At 35.0% G+C, this 23,275-nt stretch overlaps 1 long non-coding RNA gene across 2 annotated transcripts in view; it reads left to right on the top strand.

Moving 5' to 3' along the window:
• LOC106026887 (uncharacterized) overlaps positions 1-22,464 on the top strand; it is a 29,537-nt gene extending 7,073 nt beyond the window's left edge. The window contains exons 2-4 of one of the 2 annotated variants that reach the window (XR_001200483.2): positions 8,677-8,716; positions 16,421-16,549; positions 18,540-22,464. This is a non-coding gene — a long non-coding RNA (uncharacterized LOC106026887). Of the gene's footprint in view, positions 1-8,676; positions 8,717-16,420; positions 16,550-18,443 lie in introns of both variants that reach the window. The other variant, XR_010041949.1, reaches the window with a different exon arrangement.
• Positions 22,465-23,275: the final 811 nt, after the last annotated feature.

Raw genomic sequence — 23,275 nt, 5'->3', positions numbered from 1 at the left:
CCCTCTGGGCCTTCTCACCCTTGTCTCTCCCTTTCCCAGCATGAAAGCTAAATGATTCCTCCCTGGAAAAAGAAACAAGGAAAGAAGAGAAGGAAGAGGGAGGAAGATGGCCAAAGATGGGAACACTCATGTGATATCAAATTGTGATTTGTCATAAAAAATAATAAATAAATAAATACTCTTTTCTGCTATTCTAGTCATTTCTGATAAAAATAGGATAAGAAGAAACTGACCACCCTTATCTACACCCTCATAACTTTCTGATGATACCTCAGTTACTTCTGGAAGAAGTTATACAGTTTTAAGCCCTAGAATTCCTAGTGTCCATTTTAAAGCCTTGATTCAGATATTTTGTGTTACTTTAGGACAAATGAGTATGTTTTATTAGAGTGGAGAAAAAATCCTAGTGTGTTTTGGTAGTGTATTCCACAAAGTTTGTCAAGTTTGTCTTTTATATATTTTGTTCCTCTAGAAGAAATGTACAGAATTAAAACAAAGAAAGTACCGGTACGTATAGCACTATTTGAAGAAATTCAATCTTGGAGTCAAGCTCAACTCAGTCAATTAATAAACTACTTCCCACTCAAATGTTAGGAAACAGAGTCTGAGGTTGTCACCAGGAGCATCAGATTATATGTAAAAGTGATTTCAAAGAATATAGCATGCAGTATAAATTAAGATGTTGTCTTAGAAGTTACTAAACTAAAATAAATATGAAGCTTGTGAAAAATAACATAAGGCTGTTCTTAGAATAACCCCTTTTCTCGAGATACTGTAAAATATCTTTACAATGGGAAATCTTTGATGCTTACACTTTTTTACAGGTAGAAACATTTCATTTTCTACTATGTGAAGTCTGGGTTATAACTATATGTAAATCTCACCCAGTGAGTGCTATCTTGAATTTTTTATTCACATATGTGTCCAAACTAAAATTTGAAGATAAAATCATCTACTTGAGCAGTTAATCTATTATATCTCAAAGGTATTTACAAATAAGATATAATAGAACCAAAAGGCCAACTCCCTTGGTGACTGACAGTTTAACATTCTAAAAATAAGAAACTTAACTGTATAATTGGGGCTCTAGGCAGACAGATGATAGACTCAATTATTTTAATTTGTTGTATATACAGCTTAGTTATACAAGTAATTCTTTCACACCACTCATCTAACTTATAAGAGGATAATGTCTTCATCCGTGGAGATGAGACTTTGCACACAATAATCACTTATGCCTTATATTTAGGCATAAGTATATTCTTCTGTTTCATATAATAATCCTGAAATTCATTACCATAAGATCACCATACATTAGTTTTTGTTGCAAATTATTTCTTATCTGTGCTGTTTTCTCCGCACTACTTACTAGAATCATTTACACATAATTAAAAGGTAAAAAAAATCTTGGACTCCTTTTTTGATCTAAACATCCAAACAACATGCTAATATGCTAGAAATACATGATAGATGAGACACTCACTTCTTTTTTTATTTATTTAAAGAAAAAAACAGAAAAAAGGGTAGAAACACAGAATTTCAGAAAAATAAACAGTAAGAAATCAACAATCAATAAGTTACATATCGTCATCTTAGAAATAGTTGCTTGAGTTACAAAATTAAAGCATACAAAGTGATATTCAAATAATGACACTGCCAATAGTTCTGCTGTTCCAATAAGATCCAACAAGAACTTTGTAATATGGTTATCAGTTCTACACACTTGTTTTTTATCTTAAAGAGGGTAAGATTAAACAGAACAAAACAGTTTATAAGGAAACAATTTAAAGAAACATAGATTTCAAAGCAAGTCTACTGGAGATCTTCACAAGAGACATTCACCTCTTTTATTTCATTTGTTCTGTGTAGTTTGGGCAAGAAATTTTACATAAAAATCACCAAGTCATAAGTTATCTTACCAGTGTTATTTCTGAATTATCAGAGTGATTGGTAGAAGAATGAATGAAGAGACAGGCGTCCACACCATGTTATGAATGTCATTTTACTGACTTCCTGATCTTCCAATCTTCTCTTTCCTTTTGGGAGGAAAACAATGAAGTACATTCTCTTGTCTCACTCTAAACTTCTATTCAATGCCACTGAGACCTTAAAGCTCGTAACACTAAAGCTTCTGGCACCTAGAAAGAGAGGAAAAAGTTGTACATGCACGTTTCTTACCAGCAGTTGCCAATGTGTTTTTCTATGCAAAGCAGAATGGTATGAATAACATGTCCTTACTTCATAAATATTAAACTTCTTAGGGATCTTATGCAATCACTAAAGTCTTTGTTTCTAATACTAAAAATATATAATTCTTATGTTATGATGAGACATAAATCTATACAGAACATAATAATTTTTATAAAGCCAATATGTTTCTGTTCTTAATAATCATTTTAAAAATATACTGCAATATTAAAGCATTCTTGAAATATGAGGTTATGGTTGGGAAGTTTTCTTTAATTATTTCTGTAAATACCCTACGTATTTCATTTGTGTTTACTCTGCTTCTTCACTCATATTTTTTATTCTTAAGGTATAGATCCTCTTGTCATGGAAGAGCCTTTGCATTGTTACTTCCTTGTTCCTTGTTATTTTTAAGAGATCTTTCCTTTTGTGATCACAAGCCACAAACCTGTCTGCAAGGTTTCAAGGTCTATCTTTAGTTTCTTTAAAGCAGTTTTGCCAGCTTTCAATGGAGTTTTACATTTCCTGGTAATCGCTTTGAACCTGTTTAATGTATTCTAAATTTTCTTTATATTTTTCACTGAAGGTTTCCCTCCTTTTTCTATGCTCCTCTATCCTTCCATCTGTGTCTTCTTTAGAGGTACTTAGCAATTCTCTTATTGTTTTTTATATCTTCTTTTACCTGTAATAATACTTCTGTTCTAAGTTCTTTTATAGCTTCATGAAGTTGTTTCTTTATTTAAGTTGCTGTTGCTTCAGAAACTGTAGGTGTGTGATTCCCGATCTCTTCTGTGTTTACATCTCAAGGACCAGTATGGCTTGGGGTGGACGCCAGAGACTGCCGTTTGCTTCTTCCTCTTGTCATGTTCCTGGTTTCTTCCACCCAAGTGGGTAGTGGGGTCCCGGGCACTTCCTGCATTGGTTATAATTATTCTGAAGCATGCTGGCTAGGGATTTCTGCTGTTTGCTGCTTTCCCCAGCAGTTACTGGAGTGTAAGCACAGGCAGGGAAGGCTGGCCCCTCCCTTCCAAGCTGGTTAACCTTCCCAAGCATAGCAAAAGAAAATGATATTCAGATAAATGAGGCATACAGAACTCCAGCCAGCTATAATCAAAATAGATCTATACCCAGACATATAATAATCAAGATCCCAGAAATTCCAGCACAAGAACAGAGTATTAAAAGTGATCAGAGAAAAGAAACAGATCACCTCTAAAGGAAAACCTATCAGAATCACAACAGACTTCACATCATATCAAAAAGAGCTTGGAGTGAAGTATTACAAGTTCTGAAAGAAAATAACCTCCAACCCAGATTGACGTACCCTGAAAAACTATCTCTCAAAATTAATGAAGAAACAAGATGTTTCTATGACAAAGAGGAACCGGGGGAGTTCATGACCATCAAACCAACCCTGCAAAAAATACTGAAGGACATTCTAGCAAGAGAGAGAGAGAGAAAAAATGCCATGGTTTCAGAAATAGTGGCATAGAGGGCTCACTGAATGGCGCAGACAGTGGAATGAAGGGAAAAAGTAAACAATCAACAGTAGAAAAAACATGGCAGAGATGAGGCAGAGAAAGTTGGCCATAACTACTAATGTGGAATGCCTCAATTCACCAATAAAAAGAAACACAGGCAGTGAATCAGGAGATAGGGTCCATCAATATGCTCTATATAAGAAATATGATTAACCCAAAAGAAGATTTATAGGACGAAAGTCAAAGATGAGAAAACAATGTTTTATGTGTCAGGTAACCAGAAATTGGGGGTAGCTTGCCCATCAGCTGCAGGTTAGTTAGAAAGCTGTGACACTTTTATACAATGGAAAACAACTCAGCCATAAAGAAAGAAAACCTTGAGACTCTTTGTAGGTAAATGGATACAACTTGAGATCATTGACAGGGGTAAAAAGGTTCAGAATCACTTAGGTGAATGGTGAGCTGCATCCCTAATTTAAAAACTAAAGGAGTGAGTGGGATACAAATTATACAATGCACCCTATGAAAGTATAAGGGAAGGACTTGTCTAAAAAGGGAAGGCAGCAGCCATTGTTAATCATTTTATAAGTTTTTTTGATTTTTTTAAAGAAAGAAAAAAGAAAAAACCAAAATAGAAAAGAAGAGGAGCACAATACAGAAATCAATAAAAAAAATTAACACTAAGGAATCGTTAGTTGATACACTACATATTGTCATCTTAGAAATAATTGTTCAAGTTACAAAATCAAAGCATGAAAAGTGAATAGACAAACACTGACAGTGCAAACCATTCTGTTCAATGATCCTACAAAAATCTAGTAATATGGTTATCTATCTTACACACTTATATATACAGTTATATCCTTTAGAGCACTTTCCTTTACTTTCATTTTTATAATATCTATTATACATTTAAGTCATTACTTTTTCACTTTTTATTATTTTTTACACTAGAGAGACAATGTGATATTTACTAATGTGAGGGTTTATTTCATTTATGAGGGTAATTTCAAATTGCCTCCATTTACCTATAAAGGCCTCAAGATCATCCTTTTTATAGCTGAGTAATATTCCATTTTATAAAAGTACCACATCTTTTTCATTCACTCTGTGGTTGATGGACATTTTGGTTGTTTCCAAAATTTAGCTATTACAAATTATGCTGATATAAACATAGGTGCACATATATCACTGTGACATGACCTTTTCAAATTTTTTGGGAAAATACCCAGGAGGAGAATAGCTGGATTGAATGGAACTCCTAATCCTAGTTTGTTGAAGAATCTCCATACTGATTTACACAGTGTCTGCACCAGTCTACACTCCCACCAACAGTGGAGCAGTGTTCCTTTTTCCCCATAGTTTCACCAACATTTGTTATCAGTTGATTTCCTGATGGCACCCATTTTTTCCAGGGTGAGATGAAATCTCAGTGTTGTTTTAATGTGCATTTCTTGAATGACCAGTGATGGTGAGAATTTCTTCATGTATTTATTTACCATTTGTATATCTCCATTTGAGAAATGTGTGTTCATCTCTAATGCCCATTTTTGGAGAGGGTCTTTGAATTTGGGGGCCTTGATGTTTTTCAATTCATTATATGTTCTGGATATAAGTCCTTTGTCTGAGGGGTTGCTGGCTAAAATTCTTTCCTATTCTGTGGGTTTTCTTTTCAATATGTTGGTGATTTCTTTTGAAGTGCAAAAACTTTTTGGTAATATGAGATCCCAGTTGCTGATTCTTTAAAGTGTTTCCCATGTGGTTTACATTTGTTCAGGAATTCTCTGCCTACCCCTATGACTCCAAGACGTTTACCTCCCTTGTCTTCCAGTAGATTTAGTGTTTCTTATTTTATAGTTAGGTCCTTGACCCATTTTGACTTTAGTTTAGTGCATGATAATAGGCATGGGTCTAGTTTCAGTCTTCGGCATGTGGAATGCCAATTTTTCCAATTTATTAAAAATGCCATCTTTTCCCCAGTAAACATATTTAGTCCCTTTGTCAAATATAAGGTTGTTGTGTGTCTTTGTAGTTGGGTTTGCATCTTCTAAACTGTTCCATTGATCCTCAGGTCTATTTCTTTGCCAGTAACATGCTGATTTTATTACTGTGGATTTGTAGTATAATTTCAAGTCAGGAATTGAGATGCCTCCTCCTTTGCCTACATTGCCCAGAATTCACTTTGTTATTCTAGGTTTCTTCTGTTTCCAAATGAATTTTAGAAGTGTTTTTTCTAGATCTTTAAGGTATGTTAATGGTATTTTGATTGTGATTGCATTAAATCTGTGTAACAGTTTTGGGAGTATGGCCATTTTCACAGTGTTGGTTCTTCCTAACCAAGAGCAACAAATATCCTTCTATTTTCTAATATTCTCTTCAATCTCCTTTTTAGAGTGTTATACTTTTCAGCATATAGGTCTTTTGTATTCTTGGTTAGGTTGATTCCTAGGTATTTCATTTTTTTAGATGCTATTGTGAAAGGTGATATTTCCACAATTTCCCTCTCAGGGAGTTTTTTGTTTGTGTATAGAATGTTATTGATTTTTGAATGTTGATTTTGTATCCAGAATGCTGTTGAATTTATTTATTACCTCTAGTAGTCTTTTAATGGAGTTTTGGGGGTCTTCTATAAAGTATCATGTCATCTGCCAATAATGATAATTTAACTTCTTCTTTTCCTATCTTTATTCCTTTTATTTCTTTCTCATGTCTGATTGCTCTGGCTAATATTTGCAGCACTATATTGAATAGGAGTGGTGACAGTGGACAATAATGTCTTGTTCCTGATTTTAGAGTGAAGGCTTTCGGTTTTTGACCATTTAGTCTAACGTTGGCTGTTGGTTGTCATAAATGGCCTTTATGAGATTGATGTAGGTAACATGCATTCTGAGTTTCTGTAGGGTTTTTATCATGAACATGTGTTGAACTTTATCGAAAGCTTTTTCTGCATCTATTGAGATGATCATGTGATTTTATTTTTGGCTCTGTTGGTGTAGTATGTTACATTTATTGATTTATATATGTTAAACCATTCCTGCATTCCCATTTATTCCAAATGGGAATAAATCCCATTTGGTCATGGTGTATAATCTTCTTGATGATTTGCTGCATTCTATATGCCAATATTATATTGAGAATCTTTACATCAATGTTCATTAGTGAGGTTGGCCTATAGTTCTCCTTTTGGGTTTGTCTTTCTCTGGATTTTGGTATCAGCATGATACTTGAATCTTGGAATGAGTTAGGGAGGATTGCATTGCTTTCAATTACACTGAAGAGTTTAAGGAGTACTTGCATCAAATCTCTAAATTTCTTTTAGAATTCAGCTGTGAATCCATCAGGGCCTGGGCTTTTCTTTGTTGATAAGTTTTTAGTCATGTTTTCAATTTCAGTAGCTGATATACGGTTATTCAAAATTGTTATATCTTCTTGATTAAGCTCTGGTAGTTCATATGCTTCTAGAAATCTGTCAATTTCCTTTGTGTTTTCCACCCTATGTGAGTAGAGATTTTCAAAGTAGGTGTTCATGATCTTTTGAATTTCCATGAGATCTGTAGTAATTTTCCTCTTTTCAGTCCTTATTGCATGAATATGAGTATTTTCTTTCTTTTTCTTGATAAGGTCGGCTACAGATTTATTAGTTTTGTTTATTCTCTCAAAATACCAGCTCTTTCTTTAATTCTTTGTATTTTTTTTTTTAGTTTCTATGCATTAATTTCTTCTCTGATCTTTACAATTTTCTGTCTTCTATGAGCTTTGGGGTTGACTTGCTCTTCCTTTTCTAGAAGCTTGAGATGTAGCATTCGGTTGTTTATGTGTGTTCATTCCATTTTCTTGATGTGACAATGTATTGCTACGTATTTTCCTCTTAGGACTGCTTTAATTGCATTCCACAGGTTACAGTACGTTATATCTGCATTTTCATTGAATTGTAGGTGTTGTTTTATTTCTTCTTCACCTGTAACCCACTGGGTGTTCAGGAGGTTGTTATTAATTTCCATGTCCTAATGCAGGTTTTGCAAACTTTTTACCATTGATTTGTGATTTCAGTGTCCTATGGTCAGATATTATGCATGGGATAATTTCAATCCCTTTGCATTTGCTTAAAAATGTTTTATGGGTTAATATATGGTCTATTTTGGAGAATGTCCCATGTGCAGCTTAGAAGAATGTATATTCTGATGTGGTTGGGTGGAATACTCTACTACACATCCACTAAGTCCATTTGCTCACAGGTATGATTCAGTTTTGTCATTTCTTTGCTGACTTTTGTCTAGTTGATCTATCTCTCTGTGACAGTAGGGTGCTAAAGTCCCCTATTACAATTGTTTATCTGGTTTTTCATGTCCATTAGTATTTGTCTTATATAGTTGAGTACTCCTGTATTTGGTGTATATATATATATTCATAATTGTTAGCTCTTCCTCTTGAAGTTTTCCACTAACAAGTATGTAGTGGCCCTTTTTTAAAATCTCTTTTAATCATTTTAGGTTTGAATTTCACTTCAAACAGAATAGTTACCACTGCATTTTTCTGGGTTGCTGTTGCATGGAATATTGTTTTCCATCTTTTGACTTTTAATGCATGAGTTTCCTTTTGAATCAGATGTGTTTCTTGTATAAGCATATTGTGGGATTCTGTTTCTTGATCCATTCTGTCAACCTGTTTCTTGCGATAGGTGAATTGAGCCATTTACATTTATGGATATAATTAATATGTACTGGCTTAACTTTGCCATGTTATGTTCCTTTTGTTTATTTTCTGCTTTTCCTTCTTGTTTAATTTCTTACCCTGCCTGGTAGTTTCTTTCTGTTGTTCTGGAGATTGTGGTCATTTTTATCTCTATCTAGTATGTCTTACAGAACTCTCTTAAGGGTTGATTCGATGGACATGAATTTCTTCAGTTGTTTTTTTGTCATGGAAGTATCTGGTTTCTCCATTAAATGTGAAAAACAGTTTTGCTGGTTACATAGGTCTAAGGTAAAAGGTTTTTCTTTTTTTCTTTTAGGGCTTGAAATACTTCACTCCAAGCAACTACTTTGAAGAAAGTAAGATTCACTGTGATACCCATTCTGGTTTGACTATTATCTTCTTTTGAAGTCCTATAGTGCCCCTAATGTTTTGCTTTTATTAGTTTTGTTTTGTATTGTTTTGTTCAATATTATTATGCCTGATGATATGGGCAAATCTTTTGAAGATAACAAGAGGCATTATGGTAACCATTGTTGATCACCTTCTATTTTGTTTTTAAGTCATGTACTATGTCCATTCTTTTGTTTTGACTGACTCTATTTTGTTTTGTCTCATTTGGTTTTATTCTCTTCAAAATAAAAAATAAAATAAAATAAATACAAAGAATCAATGAATCAAAGAGTTGGTTCTTTGAAAGAAAAAATGAGGTATGGCTAATTATTAGTTTCCTTTTTATAGTTTTATGTGAATGCTTCACCATGAAGAGGAATTTTTAACTCAGAAAGAAAAATGTAACTGTTATTTTGAAAGATGTCTTAAGGTCATACTTAGTAAAATTGTTTTTATATAATAAACTGATCGCTGGTTAGTTTGAGAGAAACCAACTGAGGTCATTAGAAGTCTCTCTTTAAACATGAAACACATTTATATTTCCTTGTTCTTAAAACTCAATTAATTCAATTTCTTGAAATATCTAACAAGAAATATATTTCTCCTTGAGAAACTCAATCCTTCTTGAAATTTAAGTATACACTCAAATAGAAGTGACACATTAGCTCAAGGAAAAGGGAAAACGGAAAGGAACTATAAAAGCAGTATATGAACTAGAAATCCTGTTGTATTTTTTTAAAAGATCCTTCTTTTCATAGAAAATTTCACTTTGGAATGGATTTGTTAGCTTTGAGACTTACTTGTTATCTGTTAAAATTAAGTGACATGATGAAATTTTCCCTGCAGGTCACCTTTTTGATAAGTTGTCTTCTATATGTACACTCTGACGGGGTCGTCTCACATTCATTCTTACTAATCCTTATTGATATTTTTATTCCTGAAACAGAGATTATCTATATTCTGCCCCCAGATCCATTGCTAATGGGTGACTAACTGGGTACCCTAAATTTTTCAAATAAACCTATTGAGGATAACATGTTACCACTACCATAAATTTATTTGTGTGGTTGCTCCACAAATACATATGTTTGTATAATATATGTCAGGCAATGTGTTAGATTCTAACAATAATAAAGTGAGGAACAAAAGAATTCTTGTCTTTAAGTACTTCATATTCTGTTCCACTCACAACACTGATAGGATGTCAAGTTACAGTTTCCTTTCTGCCTAAGTCTTAATTTCATAACTAATGCTTACTTTCCATATTTGAAACTCTCCTTGTTTTAAAGAAATTACACCCAATTTATTAATTTTTTCTTTCCTTCCTTCTTCTTTTTCTTTTTCCCTTATTTTCATTGGAGGAGGTATTTTTTCCCTTTCATACAGGAGAACTACACAGTACTATCTTGTCTGGTTAATGAGCGTATGATGTTGCTAACCCAAACAGAGATATGTGGTACATGTAAAATACATACCTGACTTTAAAATTTTAGCATTCTAAATAAAAAAGTAATACATCTCAATATTCCTTAAATTAATTACATGTTGAAATGAAACCATTTTATCCACAGTGGAAGGTTAAATAATATCATTAAAATTAATTTCACCAGTAAGTAAATAAATATTAAATAAAATGAAGTAAAAATAAACAAAGTAAACAAAACTTATTTCAATGCAGCTACTATAAATTTCAATATTATACACATATCTCACATTATACTATAAAATATAGGCATTGCTTAAATGTTGTTACTCTGAAGGAAAAACACAGAAATCTACCGATTCTCAAAGCACAATATACAGTGTGATGATATGTGCTTTACTTTTAGTAGTTGATTGAAACGGTCAGCCCATGTGAGCAAAAATACACAGTTCCACAGAACAATATTTATTTATGAACCTCTAGTAGTTTTATGTATCTTATGATGGTTAATACAATAGGAACCAGTGACTCACCTTTATCTTTTATGTTTAGGTGTAAGCTGAGAAAGTAGTTCTTTTCTACCTTGGTAACTTCTTTTATATCATTAAAAACAAGTACCTCATGTATAGAACTCATCAGCATATCCATTCTTGAAGGTTCATACTTCTTAATAAGATTATTTGATATTTCAAATGCAAATTATACATATATGAACTAATGCCAGATAAGAGCCTCTTATTTATACACAATAAATCTGGTTTTTATACATGGACTTAACAAATCATGAAAGTAATAAATGAAACATTACTTCTCTTTTCTCCTGCAAAATAGAATAAGGAGGGCTGGAGATGCAGGTTAGAGATAGAGCACTTGCCTATCACGCAGAAAGCACCATGCGTTCAGTTGCCAGTATTGCGCATGCACGCATATGCACACATACACAGAATAAATTAAATCCCTTTGCTATTTACTGTGATTCAGAGTTAGTGTTTATAGCCTGCCTGCCTTTCCATTAGATGGCACTTGGCAGCAGGATTCACTATTTTTTAATCACACCTATAAAGACACTAGGAAAGAACTTCATAAAATTGTTTCAGAAAGTAACAAGGATGATGGGATAAATGTGTTTGAAAAATAGGAGAGTATTTTGAGGGAAATTAATGGCAATGTGTGTTAATGTGATAATTTTTTTAAACATTCACTGAATATTTTGATCACAGCTCATATTGTTTTTCAATAATACATTCATAGTATTTACTTATAATTCATACATTACAGAATACCCCACATAGATTTTAACATAATTGTTTTTAAAATGAAGATTATTATGAAATAATTTTGCATATAAAAAGAAAAAGTAAAATACCGTAAGTATCATTTTTACCCAAGTCTTCACTCACTGTAATTCTCACCTTGAATTACTCTGAACTAAACATAACACCAGCCACATGTCCAATATACAAAAGAAATATATAGGTATATTTTTTGTTTAAGGGAATAACTGCCATTAATATTGGGCCACAGTAAATAAATCAGATGCTGTTCCTTATACACTCTCTCATTATTTTTCTCTGGAGGAGTAAAAAAACTTCTAAAATTTTCATCTCTGTAATTAAACTGTTCAAACTTTGATCAAGATACTGCTTTCATCTCCATAAACACTGAACAGAGAATAACTTTAATGGATTCGTTCATTTAGTGACTTTTTACTTAGCATTTACGAGATCTAGAAACAATGTTAGGTGGTGCAAATAGGATGAAAAACAAAATAAGAAAATGTAGAAGGGAGAGGATTTAATTTAGATCAGGGAAACTTGAGCAAACCTCTGTAAGTGACTAGTTTGGATGACCAGTAGATTATGCCTGTGAGGAGGAGAACCCTTAAGAGCATATGCAAATATCTCAGACACAAATTAACTCCAGTCATCTGAGATGTTAAGAGTCGGCAGGTAGCACAAGCCTCCTCAGCAGGAGGACAATGAAAGATGGAGCTAAAGAGACTGACAGAGGTTATAATCAGGTATGGTCTTACGTGACTATTGAGACATTTGGCACAACCTGAGATCTCAAGATTAAAGGGTAGTACCATTTTTGGTGGCTATATTTTGGTTTTTGAAGAAATAGATTTTTGTTTGTGGGAAATTAAATAGAGTATCTAGAGACACCATACAGACAATTGAACTTTAAATAATTTGGGGAAGAAAAAAGTCTTTGTATGGTACTTGCAACTTTTCAGCAAGTATAAAATTGTTTCCAATAAAGGAAAGAGAAACAAAATTGGATAGGGAAAATCACTTTTACCTAATCCTCTAATTATTTTCTATTTAATACTGAATTAAAACAAAAAAATCTGAACTGAGTGATTTTAAAGCACTTGTGGGATAATCTAACTATCTTGTTAGATACTAATGTGTGTGATATGTTGTCCATATAACCATAACTGAGGTATTGAGAAGGAGTAGACTATACTGGCTGGACAGATAGTTTGGGACAAAGAAAGGGAAAAATAAATCCTGCCTAAGTGCAACCTTTCTTTGGCATTTATCAATTTAATTCTTCCTTTCCCCAGGGTTCTAGGACAAGAGAGATGCTCTCTGATTTACCCTGAAAATACTTGAGAAACAAATAGAAATCTACATACCAAGAGTAGAAATATTTTAAAATTCTACACTGAGCTAGTAAGCTGTTCAACAATATGCATTTTATCATATCATGACAGTATGCCTTCATAGTCACTTAAAATTTGAATTAAAGATTAATAAATTAAAATTCAGAACTTCAATTCCATTGAATTCCTTTCTAGAATTCATAGTTCAAAGGATATTGTCTTACATCCCATTTTTGGGGCCCTCAGTCTCCTGCCCACACAGGCTGTCTCTCAACATAGGAGTACTCTGTCACAAAACTGCTCCCTGTGGCACCAATTCCTAGGTCTAAGAGTCACCTGCAAGTATTTGTTCCATGTTTCAGAGATTCTCTTGCCATGTTATTTCTTATATAATATTTAGCCTTTTGCAAGACACATACATTCACATCTAATATTAGTTCAACATTATGTAAACATCTATAGTATTGGCTAGATACGTTTTATTTCTTTTTAACTTCTTTTTGCATAATATAAATAATAACACATATTTGTTCAGGTGATTTTTGTTGTTCTAATATGTCTTGGAATATAAAGCAATTTAATGATTTTCTTTTAAAATTGAATATATGCCATTGTGTCTAAGAGATAGCACACAAATGGACAATGGTCAGGACATGTATAAAAACAGAATTCTCACTTATAATCTGCAAAAGCCATTAGATGAAACTAACTCAAGATCTCCAATAACTAAGCCAAAAACCTGCTCTGTTGTCTGGGGTCAGATTTGTTGGAAGTTTAATCAATATCTCTAGCAATTAGCCAGGGGGCAAATAATAACCTCTGTGACAATCAGCTCCAAATGATCAGCACTTGAAAAATAACTGCCAGCTTATCTAATTTTAGCCCTGGTTTTCAATTTAGAAACAACCTGAGAAAACCAAACATGTACCCCTAACCAGTACATGAATGCAGGCTGTCTGGTTAGCAAGCTGACAGCTTAACTTCCCCATGGCAACAGAGGCTTAACTGAAGTCTATGGTTTTTCTCACCACAAAACGTTCCCATTCTTCTGCTTGCGTGAGTATCTGCCAAAACATTGTTAATGGTAGCTCACTCAAGCTCCAAATATATAGCGCTAGCTTATTCTCATTTTGTTAATCATTTATTTCTACATGTAACACGTAATAATAGTTTCCATGCTTAATTTATTATTGGCAAACTTAACAGTGACACATCTCTGGTTTGTATATTTATTTATAATTCATTTCCTTAAATAAATAATTGGATAAATATTATGTTAGCATTCATATTTCAGTTGTACTGCTATTCTTTTTGAACTAGGTATGGCTGCAGTATAAATGAAATTTAGATGGCTAAAAATTTTCAAAGGCTTCATTCATTTTCAGAGTCAATGGTGAAGGTAAATTTTTTAATAGTAATCCATGCAGTACATTATAGATTCTTTCAGTTTTTCATGTAGGAATGAGTCATCACCAAAGGAGTTTTTAAAAAAGCATAAAGACTTTTTATATAATTTGTAAAAAAAGTATATAATTTGTTTAACAAAGGCTGTCAAATTTTAAAACGTAGTTTATTTTACTACTTAAAAAGCCTTTGGTAAGTGGAAGAAAACAGTGTGACACTTAGAGCAGAATTCTAACAGTCACCAGAGGTTGACAACAACATGCGTTCTGTCTCACTTCTGGTAGTAAGCTGTTTATATGGTCTTTTAAAATTTAAACCGTGAATCAGAAGTCCTTTTGAAGACAGATAAAATAACTAGTAATTCTAATTTCAGAGCTGTCTGGTCTTTGCAGATAGCAGCAAAGTTATTTCCAAATTACTACAGTTTATCCCTTTCTCTTTCAGTACACAGCTTCTCTCAGCCTTCCAAATCTCTGCTGAATTCTTTTCTTCATCAATTCTCTTCTCTCACTCTATCAGGACTCCTCATAATGTAGCTGTGTGCTCTGTACAACAGAAGCAGCAAAAGGTGTCTGTTAAATCAGGTGTGGGGATGCACATCTCTAATCTCAGCTACTCGGGAGGATCACACGTTGAAGCTTTGGTGGGGCCATTTGGGAAGACCCGGTTTCAAAACAAAAAGCCTTCCACATGCCAAAGATTAAAACTAGACACATTTTTATCCTTGCATGTTGGAGACCATTATGAAGGAGTTCTGAGCAGGATTTAAATTTTACTAATTGGCTTTCTATGTTTATCTGTGAGTCTGTCCTAGGCCTTGGCCCCTTGCCTGGCGATGGGAGCTGATTCATAGTAAGTGAACCTCTGTGAACCACTGGTCCTGGCTGAGGCCTGTAGGTCTGTGAGGCCAGAGATACCTCAAAGGGCACGATAAGGCCACAGCTGAAGACGTTGGCTTCAACACTAATTAAGTAAATAGAGACTGCAGCTGGAAATTTCACTCCTGCAGTCGTACTCCTACCATAAATGTCAACTTGGAGATAGGACAGTTCTCCTAAATTGGCATAACTTACTACTGGGAGAAGTCTTTGAAATGACTCCCAAGGTCCTGCTCATTTCCTACGCTTTCCTCAGTTTCCCCACCTTTTGTCCTTGGTCCAGAAAAGTCTTTGTCTTAGTCCTCAGAGTCTCACACTCAATTAAAGGGTTTTGACCTGCCTGGAGCCCTAAAACCATACAATTTGTCTCTTTTTATTTAAACCTCTGCCTTCACTCATTTGGGAGATTGGGGTTCCAGGTCAAAGCCCGATAACTGGTGCCTACAACAGGAATCTAAAATCTTTGGACTAGGAATTTTAGTGGAAAGGTTGGATTCAGAGGAGGCCTTCACAGGACGAAACCTTCACCAAGGACACCTGAAGAGAACAGAGGGAAGAAAAAGGGTGAATCTTTCCACCGTTGAAAAGCAGTTTTATCTGGCAGCAAAATATGGGGCAAAGGTTTCAGCCAAGGAGCAAAAGTATTTGCAGCTGCTCCAAAGCCTGCTTAAACACTCAGGGGCTCATGTGCCAAAGAAAGACTTGACAAAAATGTTAAAAGAGGTAACCAAATATAATCCATGGTTTCCTCAAACAGGCACTATAGAAATTGATATTTGGGAAAGAGTTGGAAAAAATCTTTAAAAGGCACACGGGTCAGAACAAATCATTTTCCCTGAGACTTTCTCAACTTGGAATCTGGTTCATTCAGTTTTAAGTCCGTTAAAGAGCTCACAGTCAATAATCTCTGATTCAGACACAGAGGAAACAGAGCTCCCTGTTGAGGCTCCTGCCACCAAAAGAAAATCCTTAGAGGAATTACCACAGCAGGAGTCTTTACTAAAAATATCTCATGGGGCTCTATCCAAAAACTTGCAGGTAGTTTTTGGTTAGTGTGGGGAAGAGGCAACAGGAAAGGGAGCAAATAATACCCTCCCTTCTTGCTTCCCAGTTGAAAGTGAAAGAGATGCTGATGATCAGGAGTATTTTATTCATATGCCTTTTAAAATACAACTGCTAAAAAAATCTTAAAGTGTGGTTAACAATAGGGTCCAAAGCCCATTTACTGTGGGACTTTTACAAAATATTTTGGATATATATCAATTGACACTTTCTGATGACAAACATGTGGTACAAACATGCCTGTCTCCTGCTCAATTCTTTCATTTTGATGTTAAGCTAAAAACTCTTGTTTCAGAGCAGGTTCATAAGAACAGGACAGGTCCCAATCCACGTCCAGCAATAAATGAGGAAATGCTTTCTGGGACAGGGGTATATGCACCACTTTGACCGGCGCAGCTCCCCAATGAGACAGGAAACGCTTAAGGTGGGTAACAGGAACTGCCCACTTTATTGTTGCGGGTTCTGGCTTATATATCTGACTGTAGCCAATCAGGCTGCCACGAGGGCTGCCACGAGGAGGCAGGGCTGGAATGAGACGCGGGCTCTGGCTAATATACCCAGCTGTGGTGAATACGAAGTGAGCACGGGGTGGCTAATTTGGAGAGGGACGTAGCGCATTGCGGAAGCTGGCGTGGTCCTTAGTCCCGGGTGGGGTATGGTATGTTGAGCGCCTGTGCCCAACACCACTTGAGGAGTAGATTCAATGTCCTGCATTTCTGCAATTGGCAGAATTAGTAAAAAAAAAAAAAACATGAATAACTGTTCCAGAAGATGGGGCTTCAGTAATGCCCTTCTTACATATTCTGCAAGGACCCCAGGAACCCTTTACTCAATTTGTGGCAAAATTAGAAGAAGCTGTTTGCAGACAGATATCAAACATGGAAGCCATGAACATTTTAACTTTAAAATTAGCATATGCAAATGCTAGTCCCGATTGTAAACAGGCTTTAAATCCTGTTTAAAGTCAACTAATGATTTAACAACATATATTTGAACATGTCAGGACATTGAAACTGAGTCTTATAAGACAACTATGATGGCTCAGGTTATAGCTGGTCTTGCAAGTGCAAAAAGGAGTAATGTGAAATGTTTTAATTTTGGAAAAATGGGACATACTAGAAAAAATTGCAGAGTTCTTGGTAGATCTGATAGGACAGATGCTGCAGCTGCAGCAGGTCAAGAGAAAAATGCAGGATTAGATCTTCCTGCAGCTTGCAGAGTCACTCTCATTGGAGGTGACAAGCCCACCCCAATTCCCATAGGAATTTGGGATGCCCCACCTGAAGGAACAGTTGATCTTGTACTGGAAAAGGCTGATCTAAATTTAAAAGGAATAACTGTTGTGCCTAGTGTGATTGATAGTGATTGTTGAGATGAGATACAAGTTTTTGCATGTGCTATAGACATCTGGGTTTTTGAACAGGGAGACTGCATGGTGCAGTTGATTTTGTTACCTATAGAGAAGCCTTCTTTTGTAAACATAGACAGCTCAGGAGGGAGTAAGACTCTCAGAGCAAGACTACAAAAAGAGAAATTTATTTTAAATAGGGAGTGAAACCTAAAAACAGGTCTATGTGTTTTATAAAGATTAATGGGAAATACTTTGAAGGTCTAATAGACATCCAGTGCAGATGTGTCTGTAATTGCATTAGAACAATGGCCTGCCTCATGGCCAACACAGAGGGCCCCTAAGTTCCTTATGGGACTAAGAACTCCTCAGCATGTGTTACAGAGTACCTCTCCTTTGCCTTATGAGGGACCAGACCAACAAAAAGGTTTCTTTTTACCTTGTGTTTAAGGTAACCTATTCCAGTTAATTTGTGAAGAAAAGATTTGTTACAAAAGTGGAAATTAGTGCTGATTAGCAATTCTGACTTTAAAGCTAAACAAGTTCCAATTTGGAAACTAAACAAATAGATTCAGATCCTAAAATTAAGAAAATGATTATTAAAAAGGGATATCAGAAAAAAAAAGGACTAGGAAAAAACTTACAGGAAACCAAGGTGCCTGTTTGGGTAGAACAATGGCCCCTTAAAAAGGAGAAGCTAACTCAATTGCACAAATTAGTGGAAGAGCAATTGCAGCTAAGACATTTAGAAAGCTCAGTTAGCCCTTGGAATACTCGTGGCTTTGTTATTCCAAAGAAGTCAGGCAAATGGAGGTTGTTACAAGATTTAACAACTATAAATGCTTACCTACTTCCTATAGGGATATTGCAGCCAGGACTGCCATATCCAACTGCAGGTGCTAGAGACTAGCCTCTAATCATGACTGATTTAAAAGATTGCTTTTTAACATTCTTAATTTTTTTTCCACAGATAAACCAAGTTTTGCCCTTTCCATGCTTAATTTAAACTTTAAAAGATCAATACAGCCAATAATGTGCAAGCAAGGTTATGCTTGTGTCTTAATAGGAGAAAGATCCATGAGAAACATACAGCCTTGATGGAAGACACAACCAGTGCTGAGGACAGCCTTAGATGGTGGCTCCACCAACCTGGGTCCGGGGAGACATGCCAATCAGCCAGAAAATTGACCCCAAGAGACCAAGAGAAAAGGCAAGTGATCCAGTGGAATGACATCCAAGCAATGATTCATGAGGCTAAAAATATTGTCACCAAAAGGAAAATTCCACCAACCCCTGAAAATCTTTTGATTGCCTTAAAGACTCTGCTGGCAATATCTGTATATATGACACCTGTCTCAGGAGTGGAATAATAGACTTATGTCTTTGATCCACCACTACTTAGACCCATTACTTGGGCAGATTCTCCACTGAGATTTATCATGAACTATACTTGACTTCTTAAACTGTGCCATTACAAGGCCACTCATTTCTGCATCCTTGGGAGGATATTAAAAAACATGTACAAGGAGCTATCCATCAAAATGTTATGATGGATACTGACGCTTTCCAGAAGTAGGTGTTAATGTCCCAACAAACGCAAAAATTTGATGAACAAATTCAAGATTGGTACAAATTCTCTGATGCTTTAGATCAATTAAATCCATTCAGCTATCTGAAGGCAGACTTCTGGCTTTATGTCGGTATACTTGGAGTAGTCTGTGTGTTTCTCCTTATTCTATTCATAGTCTGTGGAAGAGGAGCCAAATTGGAGACAACATTCATCCACATCTTACCCTGATCCAGCTGTTGTTACAAAAACAAAAGGGAGAAGATGTTAGCACACTAAACTAAACTCAAAATAGATCAAATATCTAAATATTAAAACAGAAACACTAAATCTCCTGGAAGAAAAGGTAGATAGAAATCTTGAAGACATAGGGATAGGCAGAGAGTTCATGAACAGAAACAAACTGTACTGGAAGCATTTTTCAAAGAATCAATAAACAGTATCTCATCTTATTAAAAGTTTTTGCCCATCAAAATAATTCAACAGAGTGAAAAAACTACCCATAATGTAGGAAAAAATTTTAGCCCAATGTCTCTCAGACAAAGAAATTCTACCAAGAACATATAAAGAATTGAAAAAAATCATACCCCTCAGATTCAAAGACCCAATCAAAAAGTGGATATCTAAAGTGAATACACAATTTTCACATTAAGAAACACAAATGTCAAATACATATATGAAAAAATGTTCAATATCACTCATTATTTGAGAGATGCAAATTAAAACACCACTGAGATTCCATCTCACTCCCAGAAAGAATGGCTACCATCAAGAAGTCAACCAATAATAAATGCTGGAGGAGCTGTGAGGAAAAAAAGAATGCTTCTCCATTGTTGGTAGAAGTATAGACTACTAAAACCACTGTGCAAATCAATGTGGAGATTCCTCAGAAACTAGGATTAGAGGTCCCTTTCCACCCAGCTACTCTCCTTCTGAGCATCATCCAGGAAGAATTGAAATCATTATACCACAGTGACATACATATATGCACCCATGTTTAGAGAAGCATAGCTCTTAATAGCTAAATCTTGGAAACAACCCAAATGCCCATCAACTAAAGAATAGATTAAAAAAAAAATATGTGGTACTTTTATACAAAGGAGTACTATTTCAGCTATAAAAAGGATGATCTTGAGGCTCTTATAGGTAAATGGAGGCAACTAGAGACCATCCTCATAAATGATAAACACACTTGTATGTGTCAATATCATATTGTCTCCGTAGTGTAAAAAAAGGGAAACAGTAAATAGGATCCAAAATGTACAAAAGATATTGTTCAAATGAAAGAGGAAGAGATTGCTCAAAAGGAAAGAACAACTTGGTTGAAAGGAAGGAGAAAAGAAAGAAGGGAAAGGAGAAAAAAAGGGAAAAAAGAGAAAATAAAGAAGGGAATAAATAATTATGTTACTAATCTCTTAGTCTGTCAAAAAGAACAAGTTTGTGCTTTCAATGTTTGGTCATATTTTCATCCCTATATCTTGTAATCTGAGCAACTACTTCAAAGATAACAATATGCAATATATTACTCATTATTAATCTATTTTGTTGTTTGGAAACTCTGTAAAAAGAATTAAATGGTTAAAAAGATCTGGGACTGTGGCTTATTGGTAGAGGGCACCTGGGTTCACTCCCTAGAACTGTGAGAAAAGTGGGGGTGGGAGGTGAAAGGTTGAGGGAGAGTCTTAAAATACAGAGCCTTTGAATCTTCCGAATCAAAATCTCAGCAAGTCAAACCAAAGAAATTTATGTTTTCCCAGCCTTTCCCGATGATTCCTTTACATATCTGAAGCTAATATCTTCTCAGAAACTTTCTGTCTCTTAGATTCACAGTAAGCTGATTTGCTAATAAAAATCTATGTATCTATATCCATATCCTTATCCATATCCTAGTTACCAACTACTTAAAAGCTTGAAAATAAGAGTTCTTTTCCACTTTTGTCCTAGTGTTTTCAGTCCAATTTAGTCACTGATCACGTGGCTTTTCCTTTTATTAAGCATCTGACTATAATGAGATCCGTTTTTAAATCAATAACTATTATCTGTGCACCCACCATGTACCAGGAACAATGATACGAAGAATAGCCCAGCACGCTCCTATCTTGGAGATACAGTGTAACCAGCATGAAAGACTTGTGAATAAATAATTCTTTGCACTAAGTGCTCTGGTGTAAATATATCAAAAGTGCTGAGAGCACACAGATAAGAAGCCAGCTAAGGTTTCCCAGGGACTCCATGAAGGTCCAAACAAGAGGCAACATTTGAGCTGGTTTTGAGACAGAGTGAGGAAAGGATACTCAAGTGCGAAAACAACACGACCAAGAACAGCAGAATGAAAACAGTCTTTCCTGTGTGTGCTGCAGAGAGATTGTGGTGAAGCCCAAAACTTGGGCTATGCTCTTATCATAAAGAAGCATTCTGTACGACATGTCACACAGTGACAGTAAGACTGTAGCTCCCAGGAGCCACCAGAGAGGGGGCTTTGCTTGCTTGCTTTTCCTTTCCTCTTTTTACATCTTTTGTGTTTATGAAAAATATTTAGATTGGATTTAAAAATTCAAATATTACTGTCAGGCTCACATTAAAATTAGCACTAGGGGCTGGGGATTTAGCTCAGCGGCATAAGCACCTGCCTTGCAAGCAGGCAGTCGTGAGTTCGATCCCTGGTACCAATAAAAAGGGAAAAGACAAAAAAAAAAAAAAAATTAGCACATCTCTTCCTCCACATTCAACTCTTTCTTTCTTTAGGCATCCATGTACATCTTTAAGCTTTTTTTAGTGTTTAATTTCATATTTCAAAATTATGTGGTGCACTGTAGAAATTTCATTGGGAAATCAACAAATAGGAGTATCTTTTGTATGAACTGATGTCTTCCCCAAAGAGGAATTAATTCTCTGATCTCCTGCTGAGGGACAAAATACTAGTGACCCTGAGAACAGACACTCAGAAATCAGAAATCACAATATACAGATTGCCTCAGTCATCCTCTCCCTCCTTTTCCCTAGATGGTAGTCTTCCATGTTTAACATATCTAGGAGAGTTCTTTTGATCTAAAGTTTTGTCCATTGTCTTCTCTTGAATAGGTCGGAACAGTAATTTTGGTTTTACACCTTGCAGTGCCCAAGTTTCCTGAATTTTACATAGGACCTGGATCCAGTCTCCAGTAGATAAGGAAACCAAATAGAGCTAGATTGAGGGTACAAAGTCAGTGAATACTGAAGTCTACGAAAGCAGAAGTCTAATCTGTAGCATATGGGCCAATCCTTGTTTACCACCTAAAGTTTTGTGTATTCCATGAACTAAGAGTGGATTTACGTTCTTAAGGGATTAGGAAAAAATGCAATTGAAGAGTAACAGTTTAGTATGTGGAGAAACTGCATGAAATTCTAATATCTGTGTTCATAAATAAAATTTTATGGCCATCTGTGTTTGTTTTGTTTTGCTTTGCTTTGCTTTGGCTTTTTTCAGTGCCAGGGATTGAACCCAGGACCTCATGCTTGCTAGAGAAGCGCTCTAGACTGAGCTTTTCTCCTGCTGTTTATATGAGAGTATTGTCTATTGCTGCTTTCGTGGTACACTTGTGTAATTTGGGAGTTATGACAAAATTACAGGTTTTTTTTTTTAATTTTATTTAAGGAGAAAAGAAAAAAAAAAGCAGGGAAAGGGTACAAGTTATACAGATTTACAGAAAAAAAATGAACAGTAGGAAATCACTAGTTTATGGATTACATATTGTCATCTTAGAAATAATTGTTCAAGTCACAAAATTAAAGCTTGTAAAGTGGACATTCCATCAATGATACTGCAAACAGTTCTATTCAGACAAAATTACAGTTTTAAAAGCCTAAAATAATTACTTCAGATTCTTTATTGAAAGAAGTCTTCAGACTCTCTTTCTAAAGCAATTCATCAGAGCAGTAACAAAAAAAAAAAAAAAAAACAAAAAAAAAACAGGTCATTTGACCAAAGGAAACAGATTATATACAGAGAAATTAAAAAGAAAGTTATGTATTTTCTATTCCTTAGGTTTCCTGAAATTCTTTTAAGTTGTCATTTTCCTGATTGATACTATAGAGCTCAAACCTCAGAAAATTCAAATTACTAGTAATTCTCTATAAAACTTTCTATTTTAAGGTTTTCTATCTCACTCTTATATCTATATGTTTATCGCAGGTCTTTAGTTATCTGTATATGTACTTGATCTGTCTCTACATAAATTGTAAACTCCTAAGTGGTT

This window comes from Cavia porcellus, unplaced genomic scaffold (genome assembly GCF_034190915.1).
Source record: "Cavia porcellus strain 051 isolate PalLab524CR breed Dunkin Hartley unplaced genomic scaffold, mCavPor4.1 scaffold_22, whole genome shotgun sequence".
Classification (NCBI taxonomy): domain Eukaryota; kingdom Metazoa; phylum Chordata; class Mammalia; order Rodentia; family Caviidae; genus Cavia; species Cavia porcellus.
This window is presented reverse-complemented; position numbering and strand designations above follow the sequence as displayed.